Here is a 23,170-nt window from a genome sequence, read left to right as displayed (position 1 = left end):
CTAAATAAGGTGACTCCACAAATGTTTACATTTTGATGTTTGTGACATGCTTGTTTTAATACTCATGTGATTTCAGTGAGGCACTCAATGGGTGTCTGGGCCATGTTAGTAAAGAGCTATAGCATAGCACAGAGATCAAATTCAGAAGCTCAGATGGTGACAGGGCACAAGGGGTGGGAGGGAATAAATGTTTGGGTTCTCAGGTTCTCCAAACAAAATAGCAGTTTGCTGCGTGAGGGTATGGCTAACGACCTCCGAGTGTGTCCTTATCCAGGTAATGTGTCCTGTGGGGATACAAATTTAACTAGCACGGAGGGGGGAAAAAACGACATGCTCAGCAGATATCCCTGACCTTTTGTAATAATGACCCCAAATCTGACGAAAAGGGGGGGGGGGGGGTCCAGCTGGACTGCATTAATAATACCATCACCAATATTATGTCGGTCCAATTGTCAATTCCACAAAACAGCACAGTGTATTTCACTTACATATTACTTTGACTCTAGTCAGTATCTTGTAATGTAGGGGTTCCTAGTTTTCCCATTGTTGTTTTACACAATGGTTGCATGTAGTGTTTAGGCCTAATTTCACATCCGTTTAGCAGTCTTGCAGTATGTGGCCTGTTACATCATTATTTCCTCTTAAAATGTAAATACCCTGTTACACTTCAATAAAGACATTGTATTGCTAACCTTTAAAATCCTACATTTCCCTGCATATCAGAGTATATATTGGAGACAAAGGGTGTTTATGCTGTTTTGAAAATGTGGCACAATCAACAATAACAGAGACACATTTCACTGCTGCCACCACGCACACGCTGTGAGCTAACGACATCCGCTAGATGACCATGCTGTGACTTCATCACAAATGTCATGCCTGCTTCCTGATTGACTAGGAATGTGCTAATTAGTATATGTTAGCTCAGGCGGCATGATATAACCCACCCCTTCCTCTGTGAATAAGCAGGCTCCGGGGTCGTGTATGGATTCTCTGTGGTTGCCATTTGGTTTCACTCAAATATAACTTCCACTGACAAGAAAGGAACGTGTGTTCAGAAACAAAACAAAGGGACTGCTAGGAGATCTATTTAACCAGGCCTATGCATAGTTGTGTGTTGGTTAAATAGTATTCTATTTAGGTGGAAGTGTATGTAGTTGTTGTTTTCTATCTTGATTTGGAAGGAAGACTGTTACTGCAGAATTTGTCATTTGTTCCAGATTCCCACCCACACACAGTCTTGTTGCTTTGCAGCACAGTGTGAGTGTTGACACAGAGGGCTGGACAATGAGGAAATAAGCACAAAAACACAATGTGGAAACTTGGCTCAGTTCAATGACTTTACAGTTGTTGTTTATTTGGTGCAACTTTCTTTATTTCTCACGATGGTTGACGAAACAAACAAACAAACCTCTCCTAGAGTACTGACTCACACGCATACATACACACACCACCCCCCCTACCACCTCAAATTGGACCCATTGAGTGAAATCAATAGATTGGTTTTCTCCATCTCTCCCCCGCAGGTCGCACAATCATCCTCTCCACTCATCACATGGATGAGGCGGACATCTTGGGAGACCGCATTGCCATTATCTCTCACGGCAAGATGTGTTGCTATGGCTCCTCCCTGTTCTTGAAGAAATACTTTGGCAGTGGCTACTACCTCACTCTGGTCAAGGCCGGAGACGGGCAAATGACCAACCAGTGCACTGGAGTCGAGCAGCGCCAGGTGAAAGAGGTAAATGGAGGAGAGTGAAGTTGCCCCTGGACACTGATCTCGGGTCAGTTTTTCATTTTACCAAACAATGGTTAAGGTTTGGAAGATCCCCAGATCTGTACCTACGGGAAACATCACCAAGGAGCAAAGTTAATCATTTAACGTGTGTGCTGCATTTTGTGCATTTTGCATTGATGTCTGTTTTGGGCTTAGGAAATGTTGTGTTGATAATTTATCGATATGATTTTTGAAAGTTGTGCTAACAGTTGAAATGGTTGAAGTTCCAAAACAGGCCCCCAGATTGATAAATAGTTCTCTATTTAGGAAATGATGGAGCTGGGTGAACCCCACACTTGACACTTCATGTGCTACCTAGTTCAAAATCCCAACTTTTGTTTTATTTTTATTGGCTGTGCGTTTTCAGCTTAGTTTAATTTGATCATTGTGAACTAAACCTGTATTTCCAAAGGAAACATACAACTATGGTGTATATTTGCAATTGCCCATTCATGATGTCTGATCCCACATTGAACAACATCACTACACCAACCAATAATTCACCCATAATGGGGCATGATCATTTGTTAGACTTTTTACATCTGGGGGAATCACTCCAAAAGTAACCTCTAAGACACATCAGCAACATTTGCCATGCAGTCCATTATTGACACGGTTCCTCTGACTTTCCAAAGTGATCTGACTTGTTGCCCACCCCTGTAATGATCTGTTTAGTCTCCCCCAGCATGAGAATTGGCAGATACCTCAGTACTGGATGATACTAATTGTCTTGAGGGAGAGGGGAGTGGGATTCTTGATCTAGTTCCTTGCAGTGCCTTGCACACTTAGTTTTAATCAATAGCAGCAAATGAACAAGATTCACTGATGCCTGCAGGGCTACAACAATTACCATTCGTCTATAGGCTCTTTGTGGGGAGTGGAGTAATTTGTTCAAAAAATGAATAAATAAATTAAGAACAAAGAGACAAACGAAAGATGTAATGCTCCCGCAAAATGACTTGCATATTCAGCCCGTTGGTGCCGAGGACTTGGCCTGTGGTTCTCATAAAAACAATAGTTCATGCTTCCCATCCTGTCCATTGACTGTAAATGGGGTGAAATTACATCCATTTTGAGGTTGGGGTATTTTGGTCCTTTAATATCATTATTTTCTAAAAGTAAACCCAAAAATGGTCAAAAACCTGGTTAGCACACTACCGTCATCAAAATGTCATGAATTTTAACTACTTTTATACAGCACAGAGGGGTCCAGAATTATTGACACCCTTGATAAAGAAGCGCAATAATGACTGTTTCAAACAAATAATTAAAATACGGACCAATATTCTTCGCTCCAAGAAATTGGGAAACTATTTTCTTTAATAATAATACAATTGCTCTTAGAAATAGATTTTGTTCAACAAGTCATATGTTTTTCCCTCAAAGGTAGGGGTAAAAATGATTGACAAAGATTCTTATCAAGTAGTCAAAGGTTTAGTATTTGGTACCATATTCTTACCACGGAATGACGGCATCTAGCTTGTGACCCTACAAACGTGTTGGATGCATTTGCAGTAAAAAATATAAAAAATGTGTGTGTGTTTCAACTTTTTTGAGCCCAGTGGAAATGAATGTTAAATAATGTGTCATGTTGGAGTAACCAGCATTGTAAATAACAATAGAATATGTTTCTAACACTTATACATTCACGTGGATGCTACCATGATTATGGATAATCAAGAATAAATAGTGAATAATGATGAGTGAGAAAGTTAGTGGGTCAAAGATCATACCCACAAGACATGCTAACCTCTCACCATCACCAATAACTCGTGACACGATGGTTGAGCGAATAACATGAAATATATACACAGTGTCCATATTAGGATAGTCTCAGTAGGACTTTCAATCTCAGCAGTCCTGCTTCGACTACAGTGGTGATTCGATAGACATGAGAAGAGAATTATGAAGGCAACAATCAGCCTGAGACCTCCACCGTGATGCAACCTTTTTCATTTCTCTCTAATAGGAGACTGGTGAGTCATTGAGGAGAACCAGTCTGGTTGAAGGGATCGCACGACAGAACTGGAGTAACTCTGAACCCACAGGTAGGATTAACACCACCTAAATAGTATTCAGCAACAGGATCCCCCTTAATAATGTATCCAAACTGTGTCATGTTTGTCCCTTGTGCTTCATTCACAAGTGCCATATACAGTATGTTCAACCTTAACTGTCATGGGAAATAGTTCAATTGAAGGACGATTTCATGTCATGTTTTTCCAAGTACTCAAATCACCTAACATTGTATGGGTGGAACCCACCACCATACAGCTAGAACAGAACAGAAAGACGAAGAGTGGCCTGAGAGATCTGACAGGCTTTAGAATGTCATGTCAGCAGTTGATTGTCCACTCCATTTCGTGTCACAGTGACATCTCTAAGTATTCTAGTCCACGCTCTCTCTCTCTCTCTCTGAGATCTGTGACACTGGCTAGTGGGTCTGATTGCCCGACCAGTGTCAGTCCCATCCAGAGTAGGTGCCGACCGTAGTCCCAATCAGTAATAAGGCAGCCTTGGTCTTCCAAATATATATTCTTATTTTTTTTAACTTGGAGTGACGATCAAGAATCAAGGAACTGAGATTGGGGGACCTGGATTGTACCTATCATGAAGGAAGAAAGACTGGATTTTGATTGATTGAGTGTGTGTGTGTGTGTGTGTGTGTGTGTGTGTGTGTGTGTGTGTGTGTGTGTGTGTGTGTGTGTGTGTGTGTGTGTGTGTGTGTGTGTGTGTGTGTGTGTGTGTGTGTGTGTGTGTGTGTGTGTGTGTGTGTGTGTGTGTGTGTGTGTGTGTGTGTGCGTGCGTGGGCCTTGAATACAATGTTATGGCTTCATTTTGATCAATATCCAAACCATCTAAAAAATAAACAACAAATATGACAGAGGGACCCAAGGATATATTCAATCATGTCCTCTCTGTATAACTGTCTGGGTATGCCAATGTTCTACTTAAAAACCACACAGATGTACCAGTCAAAAGTTGACACATTTACAGTACTCATTCCAGGCCTTTTCTTTACGTTTACTATTTTCTACCTATATGAAATCATGTACAGTAGTAACCACATAAGTGTTACACTAATCAAAGTATATTTTAGATTCTTCAAAGTGGCCACTTTTTGCCTTGATGACAGCTTTGCACACTTTTCGCATTCTCTCAATCAGCTTCATGACGAATGTCTTTCCAACAGAATTGAAGGATTTCCCACAATGTGACCAACCACCTTATGTAGCAAATGTTGAAATTGTGTTTTTTTACATTGAATAAAAGCAGAGACACAAGCTACAAATCGGTTTATCATACACTGCATTTGAGGAACAATGAGAAAGTAATTCTGAAAGTTGATTAACTTGGCCTTTGAATCTTTTGGTACCTACTGGAGAGCTCTCCTTTGTCTACACCCATTCAGCATCGTTCACACCCTCTTCAGCTTTAGCACCCACCCAAACTCTGACCATTTTACTCGCCCTAGCAGAGCTGGTTACGTTGTTTTCATGTTATCCAGAGCGTTGAGGACTAACTGTGCTGCTGGCAACAATTTAATTACGCTTTTTTGCCAACGTTTACTGACACCGGCCATATTCAACAGGTGTTGAGCATTCCTAAATTCATCAGTTATTCTGCGCTATGGCACACACAGACGAGAGTGCTCTGAATTAGGAGTATATGGCCAGACTGAATATGCGAACGCACCCGAATAGTTGCTTGCATAGTGGAGTCTTCTGTTAACCTCACTAGCGTCCCACCTGGCCAACATCCAGTGATATTGCAGCGTGCCAAATTCAAAAACAGAAATACTCATTATAAAAATTAATAAAACATACAGGTGTTATACATGGGTTTAAAGATGAACTTCTTGTTAATCCAACCACTGTGTCAGATTTCAAAAAGGCTTGGCGAAAGCATACCGTGCGATTATCTGAGAACAGCGCCCAGCAGACAAATCCTTACAAACAGTAACCAGCTAAGTAGAAGAGTTACACAAGTCAGAAATAGTGATAAAATGAATCACTTACCTTTGATGATCTTGCACTCACAAGACTCCCATTTACTCAATAAATGTTCATTTTGTTCGATAAAGTCCATGTTTATATCCAAAAACCTCTGTTTTCTTTGCGCGTTTTGTTCAGTAATCCACAGGCTCAAATGCAGTCACAACATGCAGACGTATCCAAATAGTATCCGTAAAGTTCATAGAAACATGTCAAACTATATATATAATCAATCCTCAGGTTGTTTTTAGTCATAATATTTGAACATTGTCAATATAAAAGGTTAACAAGAAAGGCGTATGGAAAAATTTCTGGGCCACTGCGGTGTCCACTCATTCAGAGAGGTCTTACACATTCATTTTTCAGAATGCAAGTCTGAAACTATTTCTAAAGATTGTTTATATCTGGTGGAAGCCAGAGGAAGTGCAATTTGAGTCCTAAGTCTATGGATACTGTAATGGCATTCAATAGAAAACTACAAACATAAAAAAGCCCACTTCCTGGATGGATTTTTATCAGGTTTTTGCCAGCCAAATCAGTTCTGTCATAATCACAGACATTATTTTAGAGTGTTTTCTATCAATATCTACCAACTACATTCATATCCTAGCTTCTGGGCCTTAGTAGCAGGCAGTTTACTTTGGGCACGCTTTTCATCCGGAAGTGAAAATAGTGCCCCCTACCCTAGTGAAGTTAACTAGCTTAACAATGAACCACAATCCCAACTCATGACGTTACTACCCTGCATGAATCTGCAGGTAGCTAACCAACCAGGTTCAATGTTAGCTAGCTTACATTAGAATATAAATAGCCAAGCAAATGGCTCTGAGATACGAATAATTAGATCATACACGTAATGTTAGCTAGGAAGGCAGCCAGCTAGCGTTAACTAGCTAACTGTACACTTTAACTTGAAATGAAAGAACTTTCTGTCAAAATTAGAAATGTATAATATCTGAAAATGTAGCTAGCTAGACTATCTTACCCATACACATTATAGATGGATGTGTCCTGTCACAGATGCCATGGTTGCCCTTAGTTTGAAGATGTAATCCAGAGACAGGTGTTTTCTCCATCTCTTTAGCTATGAATTCCACTGATTTCAAAACTCGGTCCTCCAGAAAGTGGAGAAAAACACATATGCAGTTTTACTACGTAATACATTTTTTAAATGCCGCGTTAGACAGGAAGCGTGCTACATGGCAAACCAATCCAAACTCAACTCTCGACATGTTCAGCCCACTCATTATCTCAGACAGGTTGCTGTCTCTTTCTGTGGCTAAACCAACTAGGCTCATAATCAATTGCATTCCTATTTACAGAAGGCATACAAGTTTGTTATTAAGGCACATGAACGTTTACATGTTCGAGATGGCATTTCTGCCAAAAAAGTGCATTTTGATAAAGAAAAAGTTTATGTTCAAGTGGCTCTACTGTAAAGCAGTGATCCACGACATACGCCTTGTTTCCTTAAATGGGTCACACATGCTGGCACTCTTGGAATTCTCACAAACAGCTTCCCCTGGAATGCTTTTCCAACAGTCTTGAATGTGTTCCCACATATGTTAAGCGCTTGCTGGCTGCTTTTCCTTCACTCTGCAGTCCAACTCATCCCAAACCATCTCATTTGGGTTGAGGTTGGGTGATTGTGGAGGCCAGGTCATCTGATGCAGCACTCCATCACTCTTCTTCTTGGTCAAATAGCCCTTACACAGCCTGGAGGTGTGTTTTCGGTCATTGTTCTGTTCAAAAAAAACATTCCCACTAAGCAAAAAAGAGATGGAGTATCGCAGCAGAATGCTGTGGTAGCCATGCTGGTTAAGTGTGCCTTGAATTTTTTTTTTAAATCACCCACAGTGTCACCAGCAAAGCATCTCCACACCATCACACCTCCTCCTCCATGCTTCACGGTGGGAACCACACATGCGGAGATCATCCGTTCACCACCTCTGTGTCTCACAAAGACACGGCGGTAGGAACCAAAAATCTCAAATTTTGGACTCATCAGACCAAAGGACAGATTTCCACCGGTCTAATGTCCATTGCTTGTGTTTCTTGGCCCAAGAAAGTCTCGTCTTATTATTGGTGTCCTTTAGTAGTGGTTTCTTTGCAGCAATTAAACCATGAAGGCCTGATTCAGAACATTTGTTGAGATTGTCTGTTACTGAAGCATTTATTTGGACTGCAGTTTCTGGAGAGTCTGGTAACTCTACTGAACTTATCCTCTGCAGCAGAGGTAACTTCCTTTCCTGTGGTAGTCCTCATGAGAGCCAGCTTCATCATAGCGCTTGATGGTTTTTGCGACTGCAATTGAAACTTTCAAAAAGTTTCAATCTTCGTCTGCTGAGTCGAAATCCTCGTTGTCCATATTGTTCCCCTGATCCGAGTCCGACTCCAGTATATTATTCAAAGCTTCTATGTCGGTGTACATCAGCCATCTTTTATGCTAAAGCGATGGAATTAAAGTGATGAAATCTGTTTACAATGTAATGTAATGTAACGTGCTCAGTGAGTCTCGTGTCTGAACCAGCTAGCAATATTTAGCATTACGCATAAAAGGTTCTAGACCTTGGTTTGTCCCACCCAGGTCAACTGCATATCCCTGGAAAACTTCTCATTGGCTACAAGACTGTGAAGGTGCCATAGTGGCCAATCCCCTGTGTAATGGATGCCTACAGCGCGTAAGCAGGCAACATCATATTTTTGATGCGCAAAGTTAGTCACTCGGTGGACATTCGACATTCGTTGCCATTAAGTCATACATCATCAGATAACATTGGCAAAATAACATTGTTCCTTCCAACCTAAGGATTAATTTAGAACCCCCTATGTAGCTATATCTCAAATCAAAGCTTACATTGTAAGATGTTTGCTGTTTGAAAACATTGTGTAAAATAAAAATGTTGACTCTCGGGGCTGGTGATCAATAACGGTAGGTCACAGGCAGACAAATGAGATATCCTAATGATCTGTGAAGTCCCGGCTTTCGGTGTGTATCAACATACTCAATGTTTATTTCGTTTCTGCTTCACAATGCTAACCAGAATGTCGGTAGCAGCCATCTTGAAATGAGGTCATCGGCTCCACCTGCCTGTATAAAACTGTATGCCCATATATGGTAGTAAGTCACACCAAATAAAACAAATCAAATAGGGTCCCTTACGTTTAAGAGGTTGTTAAGGCAAAAGTGTAAAACATGTGAAGCCGATCCACTTTCCGACATCATAAAGCCAAAGCCTCACTTGGTTGAGCAGCTGTAATTATCTATGTGATCAATGGAGTAGGTGGTGTTTTCTTGGGTTGTGCATACCAAATGGCACCCTATTCCCTATAAAGGGCAATACGTTTGATTTTGAGATTTGCTCTTTAGATATCATAATGATGAGGAACTAACAAGATATGGCAATTCCAGTTTCTCTTTGGAATGTAGAATTTCAAATCCACTTGCGTTTCTCGAATATCTTCCATACTTGTCATGGTGCTGTTTTTTGCAAAACTCACAAACCAACTGTATCTCAACTGTGAATATGACCCTTGAGGAGACCCCGATTCACCTCACTTTTGAAAAAGTAAAAGAGTTGTAGAATGTTTTTGTGTTGGCCTCAATGATTTTAAATGAGGTGTATTGACTTGTACGGTTTAATTTTGTATTATTGTCATTTGTCATTATAAAGGACATCAATTATACTGTAAGTTCTTTTCAATACATCCATGTCATCCTTCCTGTTTCTCTTCACCATGTTGCGCTCATAGATGTCAGTAAGGTGGTGTGTCGGCATGTTCCCGAGGCGGTGTTCCTCGAGAGCATCGGCCAGGAGATCACCTACATCCTTCCCTATGGCGGGGCCAAGGATGGCACCTTTGCACTCCTCTTCAAAGAGCTGGACCTCAAGATGGCCGACATTGGTGTCACCAACTACGGCATCTCAGATACCACACTAGAGGAGGTATGAGGCGGACGAGACACACACATACACTGCGCTCTCCTAAACTAACCAAATGCTTACTATGCCAAGGGTAGTGTTGGATTATGTAGGCAGGTACATACCACCAAGTGAGTGTTGTTAAACACAACTAATATGTCTCAGATAGTTTTGGCAGATGAAGAGGCTTGGCAGGCAGTGTGAATAATTCCTTCTCAACAGACACAAGGTTATTCAGGTGGTACCTACTGCACATATTTATTTAAGGAAGGGAAATGAGATGTCAGTCTGTGGTATTTTCAATATGTGTGTGTGTGTGTGTGTGTGTGTGTGTGTGTGTGTGTGTGTGTGTGTGTGTGTGTGTGTGTGTGTGTGTGTGTGTGTGTGTGTGTGTGTGTGTGTGTGTGTGTGTGTGTGTGTGTGTGTGTGTGTGTGTGTGTGTGTGTGTGTGTGTGTGTGTGTAATACAGGAGCAGGGAAGGAGGACTATTTATCAGTGTAATGAAGATAGTCCTTGTTATTGTAATAACAGGAGTGTTGTCGATCATTTGTTTAAGACACACATAGAGGTCACTTCAATGATGAAAAATGATGAGAAAAAAAGCCATTTCATATCATGGTAATTATGCCGTGTTCCATCTCACAGATTTTCCTCAAAGTGGCAGAGGACACAGGTGTTGATGCGGAAATCCCAGGTAAAATGGCGGTTGACTGTAATTTGGGGGGTTAAAATGTAACAATTTAGTAAAATAGTTTAATCGTGGACTGATTATATGAAGTATCGACACAACCACACACATCATTGAGTCTTCTGTATTGCTTTGATGTTCAGTGATTCTCTGTACTACATTGATTGAACTAGTGTTGATCGATTATGCACTCGTTTAGTAGCATTTTCCTTGTTGGATCAATTACCAAAGGACTTTACTTTTCAACCTACAGCTAACCTTTGCATTTTATCTCAAATCTGACAATTACTTAAAAACCCTAGTTTTTAGGGTTTTCTGTTTTTACGTACAGTAGTGTGTAGTGATGGGCACTGATATGGAATATCGATACGATATCAGTTTGTATTGGTTTTATTAAAAAAGCATTGCAACTGTGTGAATGTTCACTTTTTCTCTCGAGAGTCCAGACAACTACTTGCTGATCACTCCCCATTGGGCCAGGTGTGAATCTTCTGGGAGCCTAAACCTACCCAACTAATTTGAATGCAAACGGATATGACGATATACCTTGATCATATCGATATCATATCAAATTATTCATATTAGTGCCCACAGCTAGTAATAATGCAACGTATAGTTCACAATACAGGTTGCTGTACTTTCTGTATGGTAATCGTAACTGTAAACGGATTAAGCCAAAACAACTCATCTTAAGTATATTCTTTCAGCTATCAACGCAGCTTTGGTAAGAGACAAGACAAGAAGTTCAAGGGAATCCAAGAGGCAACGGCAAAGCCTCACCAAAGTCGGGGACACTTCAGACGAAATGCCTGGGAAAAGTGGTATGCCGTTAACCTTTGAGTGTTATCGTCAAAAACTAAAAAGTAAATAAGCCTATTCTGAACTAGAGAAGGGATGTTTAAGTGGAATGTATGGCCATGATCCATTTTCTTTATGTCCTCCCTGTCTATTGTTACTATCCAGCTGAAGACGAGATGAAAGTGAAGTTCACTAGCAGAGTGGAGGGTATGTAATACCGGGTCAATGCCTTGTCGTCTTGCAGCAGCTCGCACATTCATGTAAAAAAAAAGCCTCATTATTTGCTGCTCTCTGACAATTAACTCTGGAGAAGATGCAAAAGGTCAGTCATTGTGACAATTCGTGCTCCTTTCTCTCCTTGGTTGCCAAGACAGCTGATTTGTCATACAGGTGGCTTTTCCACACTAGCGGCCATTTTGGAAAGCCAAATTAATATTACATGAATTAATATTCCTCACAGGAGGTTTTCATTTTCCACAATACAATAGTATCGGAACATGTCTCCCGTCTTGCAATTTCTCCCTGAGCAAGACCATTTATGAAACAAATTCAATATCACATGCCGGTTTACCATTTGAATATGCTTTGTGTCAAAAATATTTTGGTTGGACTTTTGAGACTGATAAGAGGTTGCTTTTTTTTGTGGGGATTGTTTTACTCTTTTGAGTGGAGACTGATAACTGTGTTTTTTGTTCCTTTTTACGCCATTGGAGAAGCTAAATAATTTGTATTCACTTCCTACAAACCCAAGAGCCTATCAGATTGTTATCAATTCACTTCATAAAATCCTATTCTACAGAAAGTGCACTGTAGTAATGCAGACATTTTGTATGCCTTCCATTTTAGATGTGGAGAGAGTGGCCAATGTGAATGGGAAGGGCTCCAGTGTGATCACGGGATGGGAACTGATCCGGAGACAGTTCCTGGCCCTCTTCATCAAACGCTTTCACCACGCACGCAGGAGCCGCAAAGGCCTCATTGCTCAGGTAATGACCACACATAACCCCCATAGTTCTCTATGCCCTGTTATAAACTGGGTGGTTCGAGCCCTGAATGCTGATTGGCTGACAGCCGTGGTAGCCGTATACCACGGGTATGACAAAACATGTATTTTTACTGCTGTTTTACTTTGGTAACCAGTTAATAACAGCAATAAGGCATCTCTGGGGATTGTAGTATATGGCCAATATACCACGGCTAAGGACTGTGTCCAGGCACTCCACGATGCATTGTGCCTAAGAACAGTCCTTGGCTGTGGTATATTGGCCATAACCCCCCCCCCCCATACCTTATTGCTTAATTATACAATTTTGTTTTGTACTGTCATGAAAAAATAATTTATTTTTAAAATTTGTTACACTGTGGGAGGGAAGTGGTTTTATAAATGGATGTGATAATACTTCCAACCAATGAATCTGTGGAGGAGAAATTAAATGAGCTAATGAGAGAACTTGTTTTAGGGGAAAACACACATTTGAATGCTCAGTACCAATATATATATATATATATATATATATATATATATATATATATATATATATATATATATATATATATATGCAACACACCTAGAATGCATGATCAGTTTCTTAAGGGTAGTGGAGATTTAATCTCATCTGAAGAATTTTGTCAGTCTCTAGCTGTTGCCAAGGAGACGGAGGTCGTCACAACTTTGAGAGATGCTCTGTAATGTAAACACACGCGCGCGCGCACACACACACACACACACACACACACACACACACACACACACACACACACACACACACACACACACACACACACACACACACACACACACACACACACACACACACACACACACACACACACACACACACACACACACACACACCAGCCCTGTGAACTTTGTCTCCCCACCACAACGGTTTCCACTTTAAATTCATAGGATCCTGAAAGTCAGAGAACTGTCTGATTTGTTTTGAGTTTTTTTTCCTAATTTGCGAGTATGCTAATGATGTGGTTTAATGAGTTATGTATCAGATAAGATTATCATAACAATTAGCTCGCTGACAGGTTGCTATTAGCCTATTAAGTGTGTGTCTCTATCGTTTTGTGGGTCATTTTAATTTCCAGTCAGAACCAATACACGGTTATCTATTTACATGACACCTTCAATTTCTCTTTCATCAGAGATGATACACAATTGTTGACTTACAACCTGAGAATGTGTTGTTCTTTTACTCATTTATTTTGAGCTCTGCTCCCTTATTAATCACAAAGATGAAAATCTTTATTCACAACACGTGTATAGACGTGGTGTAACCCCATCAGCGATGAATGATACCACGACATTGAATTAATTACACTCCAAAGGCATCGTAATCATAAAGTGCACCACGCCGCTCCTTCCACTTGCCCGTGTGTAAACCTACCACCTGCCGCGTTCTAGAACACACTTCCTCCTGTAACTCTGTAATACTGATCCCACCATTAGTCACTGTCAATCCCGGACGTCGCTCTGTTGCGTTAGCGAGGGGAGGTGTGTGGAAGTGTGTGTATGTGTGGAGTGTTAGTGATTCCCAAAATGCACCCTATTCCCGATATATTGCCATATGTTTCATTTTGAGCTCTAGTGGAAAAAGTTGTTCCCTACGAAATATTGGGATGCAGACTGTTTCAGGGCTACTCTCCTCCCTCCTTTCTCCTCTCTTCTCCCCCATTCATGTCACTTGCAGGACTGACAAAAGGGCCTGACCATCATGTAAACACCTCCCATTGTCAGCTGATTGTGAAGAGCATCTCTTCAAGCAGAGCCGGTGGGGAATTCAAAAGAGATGATGGTGTGTGACTCAAAGGGAAGTGATTTATGGGGACGAAAGTCAGGGGATGGAAGCTCGTGGAGGTGGTGGGGAGGCGAGCTCATCGGTTGTGTTGTGTGAGCGAAGTCGACTGAATCGAAGCTCGGCGTGTGTACATGGGACTGAATGCGATGCCTTTTGGGAAAGCTACTTGTGGCAAGAAGTATCGTGGTTCAAGGGGTCGTGAATCAAGCCCCTCATAAGAATTCAACTATGTTGTTGCAGTGCACCCCAAGAGATGCTGGCCATTCCCAAGAGTGAATGTGTAATTTGAACAAAGCCAATAGTTTGCGGCAAAGTGAAGTGATATCTAGTGACACTTTTGTGTGTTATGCCAGACAATTGGTATTAACATTGCACTTGAGGAACAATCGTCTTTAAAAAAACAAGAAACATTGAATGCGGGAAACCAGACCAATGACTCAGCATATGTTGTCATTTTTAGCTGATATCACTTGGACAGTTTCATTGAAATGTGAATTATGTCATGTCAATGTCGCGGCATCATACTCACAGGGAAATGAAAGGACAGTCTTGTTTTTGTAGACTCCTACGACATTGACCTTCCAGTCCCTTTGTTCTACCGTTTCGCTATTATCCTGTGGTTTACTCCGATAATTAAAGTTAATTGATGGTCTGAGCTGCTCTTTGACTTCTCAGATATGTAACCAATGGCAACAAAGTTACACCCTTAAACTTGGCCCCTGAAGTAGCTTTCTGTGGTGTTCTGAAATGTTCCATCAATTTCTTCTTATTAGTCATCAAATTAGTCTGTGTATTGCAGTGAGTCTCTGTTATTAGCACTTGTGAATTAGTCGAATTTATTATCGCGAGTCATTGTTATTTCCTGTCAATTAGCCTTTAATGGCCAACATCGTACAGTATATACTGTAGCATCACCTTGACAACCCAGGTCAGATACATAATATGGAGAGTGCAATACATATTACTTACGTTGTTCTACATTGATTCCACACCGGTCTGGATTGAGACCAAGGTGTCATGATTATGATGATTATCAAAATCCCTGTTGATGGAATAGAATTAAATAGAACACTATAGGAATATCATATACTGTACAGTACCAGTCAAAAGTTTGGACACCTACTCATTAATTTCTATATTTGTACTATTTTCTACATTGTATGATGATAGTTTAAACATCAAAACTAGTTACCAGACATGTGTTAAGAAAATCTAAATATATTTGATATTTGATATTCTTCAAAGTAGCCATCCTTTGCCTTGACGACAGCGTTGCACTAGTTGATTCACAAAAACAAATGTATTATGCCAACAAGCCAGTCTGCCCTCAAATGAAATGCCATTTTACAGTGAATCACAAAACACAATATTTGTGTTTTGGTGTTTGTATTGTACCCATTTAGAAAGATCAGACTCGTTGTTTCACCAAACTTGAGTGTGTGCTGCTAAACTCAGTCTATAGAGAGCATTGACATTGTGAATGTAATGACTTTTCTCCATTGTTTGCGGGGTGTTTGCAGAAGAACTACTACAAGCTGCCACACACAATTACAGTCAGAGTGTGTGTTCTGTTGTCCTCCATCTTACGTATTGTCTCATTAAGCCGCTTTTCAGCAAACGCGGACTATTACTTTTCCGGGGCCTGCATTTACATAGAACTCGTTTACATAGCATTTTTCCAATGTATTGTACTGTTTGAATGGGTTCCGGCAATTGCAGCATGCAATTAATCAAGTTGAGCAAACATCTCTCTTCAGTGGAGTACCTAGCGGTACAAGTGATTAAAGAGATATTGTGCATTCTGTCTTTGACTTTTAGTCAGCTCCGAGAACGGAAATGAAAAGGGAACATTTCCACGAGGGAGAGAAAGGGAGGAAATTGTGGCAGTGAGCTTCGATGGTGGAAAAGAGAATAAAGCGAAGTGGGTGACGATTGATGATGTTTGAAAGTGTTTAATAAAACTCCTTACACGTGCATGGCAGCCATAACAAGTTCACGGTGAGCATAATAAAAGGTTTTGGTCTCATGTCTTATTACTTGCATCCCTATCATTGTGGAGTGTAACAGAGGTCGGGTGGGAGTTGGGGCTAATGATGGGGGTAGGATGATGTAACTACTGTAGCGGTAGAAATGTTGAATTACTCTCCCCACCCATCTCTTCCACAACTACGCAAGCAGGCACACACAGGCACTGGCACGGACGCACACGCCACACGCGCACACACACACACACACATGCAAGCAGGGTTAATAGATTTGTGGCAACGATACAGTGCATTCGGAAAGTATTCAGACCCCTTTTTTCACATTTTATTATGTTACAGCCTTTTATTTAAACAAACAATGTAATGTAACAAAATGTGGAAAAAGTCAAGGGGTCTGAAAACTTTCTGAATGCACTTTACTTCATTTGAATGATGCTTATTCAGTGCAGTGCAGTACACATTTCCAATCTGAGTGAAAGCACATGACAAGTGCAAAGACAAATTGTCACTAGCAGCATTTACTAATTGGATTGTGTAATAACACTGATGCAGCCTGAGGGAGCCTCGGTCATACACATGAAACATCCCTCTTCTAGTTCTATGGGGAATATGCTCTGTTCATTTGGTTGGCTGGTGAAAGTGGTGCCGTAACACACACTATTATTTTAGATATAACTTAATAACAGAGCATACTGTACTATAACGGTACACTGTATGCAAGACTTGCATGTAGCGCCTGTCACATGATGACATGAATGACAGACCAGCCATGACACTGTCCTAACATGGAAAATATCCAACTTTTGTTAGTATCATTACAGAGTTATGTGGACAGTCCGTTATTGTCATGAACTCATATGGCAAGCATTGTGTCAGCCTCGTGTTGAGACAGTGTCACAACAGTGTATTGACAGAATAGGATACCTAAAATAGGCCATGCGCAAAGAAGCGTCATTTTGCAACTGATTCTGATATCATATCTATGTCACACAGGTGATTCTGCCTGCTGTCTTCGTCTGCCTGTCTCTCATCTTCTCCGTCATCGTCCCGCCTTTTGCGGAGTACCCCAACCTGGAGTTGCAGCCTTGGATGTATGGACTGCCCCAAACGACATTCTACAGGTGAGCCACTGAAATGTCATGCTCTCAGATGAACATGTTGATATTTGTATTGAATATGTATAAATGTCACGAACGCAGCGGGGTCACCTGACCGGGACAGGTATAAAATCTTTCTTAAAAGATGTAAAGTAGTTCTACTGTACTGTTATGAACAAAGAGCATACTGTTAATGTGAATGCAGAAACCACATACTGTAGCTGATACTGCAGATCGCTTCTAGTTCCAATGTTTGGAGGGAATAATTGTTTTGATTACTTTCTCCTAAATTAGGCACTCCATTAATTCCAGGTCTGGTCTCTAAGTGTGTATGCTTCAGCCAACTCTTCTGCCTATCGCCGTCATATCAACCCCATACTGTATGTCATCATGACATTGATTGTCAGAGAAGTTGTCTGAAGCACATACAGGTCTAGTACCTGGCTAGTCCTTTCCTTCCATGGTTGAGTCTGCAATGGCATACTAAATAATTCATCTTACTGTGTGCCCCAAATAGCACCCTATTCACAATATATGGCACTACTTTCTTTTTTTTACCAGAAAAGGTCCTGGTCTAAAGTAGTGCACTCCATAGGGAATAGGGTGCCATAAGAGACATACACACTTTCTTTTCTAACATCAAATCACAATTGATTTGTCACATGCTTCATAAACTAACAGTGAAATGCTCACTTACTGGTCCTTTCCAACAATGCAGAGAGAAAAATATAGACAAATAATAACATGAGGAATAAATGCATAATGAGGAATGATAACTTGGCTATATACACGGGGTACCAGTACCGTGCAGGGGTACGAGGTAATTGAGGTAATTGAGGTAGTACAGTACATAGACAGTACATAGACATAGTACATAGTACATAGACATAGACATAGACATAGTACATAGTACAGTACATAGAGTACCAGTCAAAAGTTTGGTCACACCTACTCATTCAAGGGTTTGTCTTTATTTGTACTATTTTCTACATTGTAGAATAATAGTGAAGACATCAACATTATGAAATAGCACATATGGAATCATGTAGTAATCAAAAATGTGTGAAACAAATAAAAAATATATTTTATATTTGAGATTCTTCAAAGTAGCCACCCTTTGTCTTGATGACAGCTTTGCACACTCTTGGCATTCTCTCAACCAGCTTCATGTTGTCACCTGGAAAGCATTTCAATTAACAAGTGTGCCTTGATAAAAGTAGATTTCTGTCATTTCTTCCGTTTGAGCCAATCGGTTGTGTTCTGACAAGCTCGAGGTGGTATACAGAAGATAGCCCTATTTGCTAAAATAACTAAGTCCATATTATGGCAAGAACAGTTCAAATAAGCAAAGAGAAACAACAGTCCATCATTACTTGAAGACATGAAGGTCAGTCAATATGGGACATTTCAAGAACTTGTTTCTTCAGGTGCAGTCACAAAAACCATCAAGCGCTATGATGAAACTGGCTATCATGAGGACCAACACAGGAAAGGATGTTTATTAGAGATACCAGCCTCAGAAATTGCAGCCCAAATAAATGCTTCACTGAGTTCAAGTAACAGACACATCTCAACATCAACTGTTCCTGGGAGACTGTGTGAAACAGACCTTCATGGTTGAATTGCTGGTTTCCAACTGCCGTGTCTTTGTGTGACGCAGAGTAGGTGAACGGATGAGCTCCGCATGTGTTGTTCCCACCATGAAGCACTGACCTTAACCCAATTGAGATGGTTAGGGATGAGTTTGACCGCAGAATGAAAAAAAGCAGCCAATATTGTGCTCAGCATACAGTAGGGCAAAAAAGTATTTAGTCAGCCACCAATTGTGCAACTTCTCCCATTTAAAAAGATGAGAGGCCTGTAATTTTCATCATAGGTACACTTCAACTATGACAGACAAAACTAGGAAAATAAAATCCAGAAAATCACATTGTAGGATTTTTTATGAATGTATTTGCAAATTATGGTGGAAAATAAGTATTTGGTCAATAACAAAAGTTTATCTCAATACTTTGTTATATACCCTTTGTTGGCAATGACAGAGGTCAAACGTTTTCTGTAAGTCTTCACAAGGTTTTCACACACTATTGCTGGTATTTTGGCCCATTCCTCCATGCAGATCTCCTCTAGAGCAGTGATGTTTTGGGGCTGTTGCTGGGCAACACAGACTTTCAACTCCCTCCAAAGATTTTCTATGGGGTTGAGATCTGGAGACTGGCTAGGCCACTCCAGGACCTGGAAATGCTTCTTACGAAGCCACTCCTTTGTTGCCCGGGTGGTGTGTTTGGGATCATTGTCATGCTGAAAGACCCAACCACGTTTCATCTTCAATGCCCTTGCTGATGGAAGGAGGTTTTCACTCAAAATCTCACGATACATGACATTCTCCCAATCTTCTTCTGGATCATCAAAATGCTCTCTAGAAAACTTCAGACGGGCCTGGACATGTACTGGCTTAAGCAGGGGGACACGTCTGGCACGGCAGGATTTGAGTCCCTGGCAGCGTAGTGTGTTACTGATGGTAGGCTTTGTTACTTTGGTCCCAGCTCTCTGCAGGTCATTCACTAGGTCCCCCAGTGTGGTTCTGGGATTTTTGCTCACTGTTCTTGTGATCATTTTGACCCCACGGGGTGAGATCTTGCGTGGAGCCCCAGATCGAGGGAGATTATCAGTGGTCTTGTATGTCTTCCCTTTCCTAATAATTGCTCCCACAGTTGATTTCTTCAAACCAAGCTGCTTACCTATTACAGATTCAGTCTTCCCAGCCTGGTGCAGGTCTACAATTTTGTTTCTGGTGTCCTTTGACAGCTCTTTGGTCTTGGCCATAGTGGAGTTTGGAGTGTGACTGTTTGAGGTCGTGGACAGGTGTCTTTTATACTGATAACAAGTTCAAACAGGTGCCATTAATACAAGTAACGAGTGGAGGACAGAGGAGCCTCTTAAAGAATAAATTACAGGTCTGTGAGAACCAGAAATCTTGCTTGTTTGTAGGTGACCATGTTGGAGAACTTGCATAATTGATGGCTGACTAAATACTTTTTTGCCCCACTGTATGTGTAAACTCCTTCGAGACTTTTGGAAAAGCATTCCAGGTGAAGCTGGTTGAGAGAATGCCAAGAGTGTGCTAAGCTGTCATCAAGGCAAAGAATGGCTACTTTGAAGAATCTGAAATGTTTAACACTTTTTTGTGTTGATTCCATATGTGTCCTATTATGGACAACATATACATTCTATACATAGCATATCGACAAGCCTGTTTTAAAACTTACAGTAACACAGATGTCTTCTGTGAAAGTTCATCATCTGTACATTTTCTTTGAGAACTTCTTGTTCTGCGTTTCGGGGTTTGCTTACGAAATACATCCCGAAAAACGTTGAAATAATGTGAAAAATATGTTGAATATTTCATGGAGTTGCCGATACTCTGCTAATGTATCCAACCGCTGGGAATCTTATTTGATTCCCTGCTCCTTCTCATTGATTTTCTATTGAGGTTTGCGTATTTTATCCAGGGGAGATCATTGCATTGTAATAGATTGATCCCATTGGACAGTTTAAAGGTCAAATGCAGCCATTTTTATAGCAATATCAAATAATTTCTGGGTAACAATTAAGTACGTTGCTGTCATAGTGTTCCGTTAAAATGGGCAAAAAATGGCTTTTTATCTTAAAGGAAGAATATTTCTAGGAGTGTCTGGGTGTGGTCTGAGTGGGGAGGGGAAAACTGAAAACTAGCTGTTATTAGCATCTATAAACCAATTAACCACATGGTGATGTCAACATGGACAGCCGAAACACGCCCCCATGCAAACCTGCTGATTAGATTGTACTTTCAACCAGCAAATATCAGGAATAACACTGATCAAACTTGTTCACACTTTTACAATATTAATTTCATCAGGTGTTTTACAATATGAGACAGAAAATATGGGAAAAAAAGATTTTTGACTGCACTGGGCTCTTAAACAGACAATATCAGGCTCTAGCATGTTGCTATGGAAATCACAGGTAGAGCTTCACCTTCTTCGTCAAAGTTAGACTAAAGGCAGTGAGTTTTAACTGCAAGTGTTACGCCACATTTAAATATGCAGAACTCATCAGACCGACCAGAATCTAGCCTGGTTATGTGTCACATCATTAGCAAGCTGAAGTTCTTTCTCTTCTCTGACATTCTCTGTGGTCAATTACTGCATATTGCCTTCTCCCCTGAATCATTTTAACACGCTTCCCTTTGTGAAGTCTTAAGCTGGAAAGACATACCAGGCTGAGACAGAGAAGGTATGCATAATTCATACAAGCTCAATTAGTCAATGTCAACCAAACGTGCCTGGCAAATGTGGCAAAAAAAAATACAGATTCAAATGCAGGCTAAAAAGATTGGTTTCAAAAAGAAGTTGTCCTGATACTAAATCCATATGAATAGGTATGGTCATACATTGATGACACTATTAGATTCAAACACATTGACAAAATTGCCTTAGGACTTCATACCTATAACATGTAATATCCATACAATGCTGTCTCAGATATTAGGGGAGTTGAAAGGAGGGGGTTGCATGTTTAATCAGACTATTCTCTACTCTGTTACTCTGTGATGTTTCACAAAGTTCCTCCACCTGACTGATTTTCCTTTACCGGGAGAGTGGAGGCTATGCTGATCAAAACCATCCTTTCCACCAAAGCATTCTGAGGAAGTAACCATTTTTATTTTACACTCAAGGAAACGCATCACATTTCCTTCCGGGAACATTAAGCCTATTTTATTTCCCAAATTAGTATTTCAACACTCAGATCTGCATTGTATCTAAATAGACTATTACCTCTAGGATTTCCCCTTTTTGTAGATATATCTAAGTTTCAACCTAAGATTAGTTCCAGTGTGTCTCTGCTCGTTTTGATCCCCCCAATAGTCTTGTTACTTTGAATAAGATTGCTTCCCAAATGGCATCCTATTCCCTTTATAGTGCACTTCTTTTTACCAGTGCCCTACAGGCCCTGGTCAAAACTAGTACAATATATTGGGAATAGGGTGCCATTTGGGAAGCAGACCCAGCTATTGTTAATGTTAAAACAGATGGCTGAGCAAAATCCATTTTTACAATCAGCCACTTCGATTGGACTCCTCGCTTATGGTGGCGGAAATTATAGGTTGACCTTCATGAGAGATAAATGAGCCTATGAACATTGTATTAATCCCATTGGCCAGCAGTGACTACAGCTGGACCCTAGCCATGATCTTTATAAAACGCTGTTTTCACAGCGCTAAGGTACACTCGAGACAAAGAGCAGCGATTGTGTATACATTGATTGTAGCGGCCTGTTTTTCTTCCAGGCACATATATACAATAGCGTGCTCTGATGCACACACACACAAACTCTCACACGCAAGCATGCAGGCGCGTGCACTCTCTCTCTCTCTCACACGTATACACACACACACACACACACACACACACACACACACACACACACACACACACACACACACACACACACACACACACACACACACACACACACACACACACACACACACACACACACACACACACACACACACACACACACACACACACACACACACACACACTTTATGTTATGTTGACATGTGCTCTATTCAGTCAGAATGCAAGAGCTTTTCTCACCCATGTGTGCTCAGTGGTGTGTATTCATTTGGAAATGTAATGTTCTCAACAAAATTCCGGGGCCATACAACGATTCTTCATTCGTCCTTTATTAAACTATATCTTGTTCCATGTTAGCTGGGCATCATGCACTACTTTAAATCCAAAAGCACAAAAAAACACTCCTGTTGGTCTCATTTCCTTTTGGCCAATTTCTCTATCTAGAGATGGATACATTATACCCATTCTCTTCATCTTTGTTGATTCCGTGGGCCATGCCCTCAGTGAACTAATCAATGCTATAGCGTGCTTGATCACCCCCGGTTACAGTATCTGGTCCAGTAATTGAAACTCCCAAAGTTCCACTAGGATAAACAGTTGGTCAGGTCATGATCCAAGGGCTTTGAGCCTGAACTTCTGCCTAACATTCAGCCACAATGCTAAATTTGTTTTTCAGTCAATGGCAGCCCCACCAC

The 23,170-nt window shown here is 40.7% G+C and overlaps 1 pseudogene; it reads left to right on the top strand.

Annotated features, from left to right (window-relative positions):
* The window catches only part of LOC124007956, a 234,027-nt pseudogene that overhangs the window by 109,179 nt on the left and 101,678 nt on the right, over nucleotides 1–23,170 (top strand).

The sequence above is a fragment of the Oncorhynchus gorbuscha genome, linkage group LG21 (assembly GCF_021184085.1).
Source record: "Oncorhynchus gorbuscha isolate QuinsamMale2020 ecotype Even-year linkage group LG21, OgorEven_v1.0, whole genome shotgun sequence".
NCBI classification, from domain to species: domain Eukaryota; kingdom Metazoa; phylum Chordata; class Actinopteri; order Salmoniformes; family Salmonidae; genus Oncorhynchus; species Oncorhynchus gorbuscha.
Note: the sequence above shows the minus strand (reverse complement) of the source record. Positions and strands in the feature narration are given on the sequence as shown.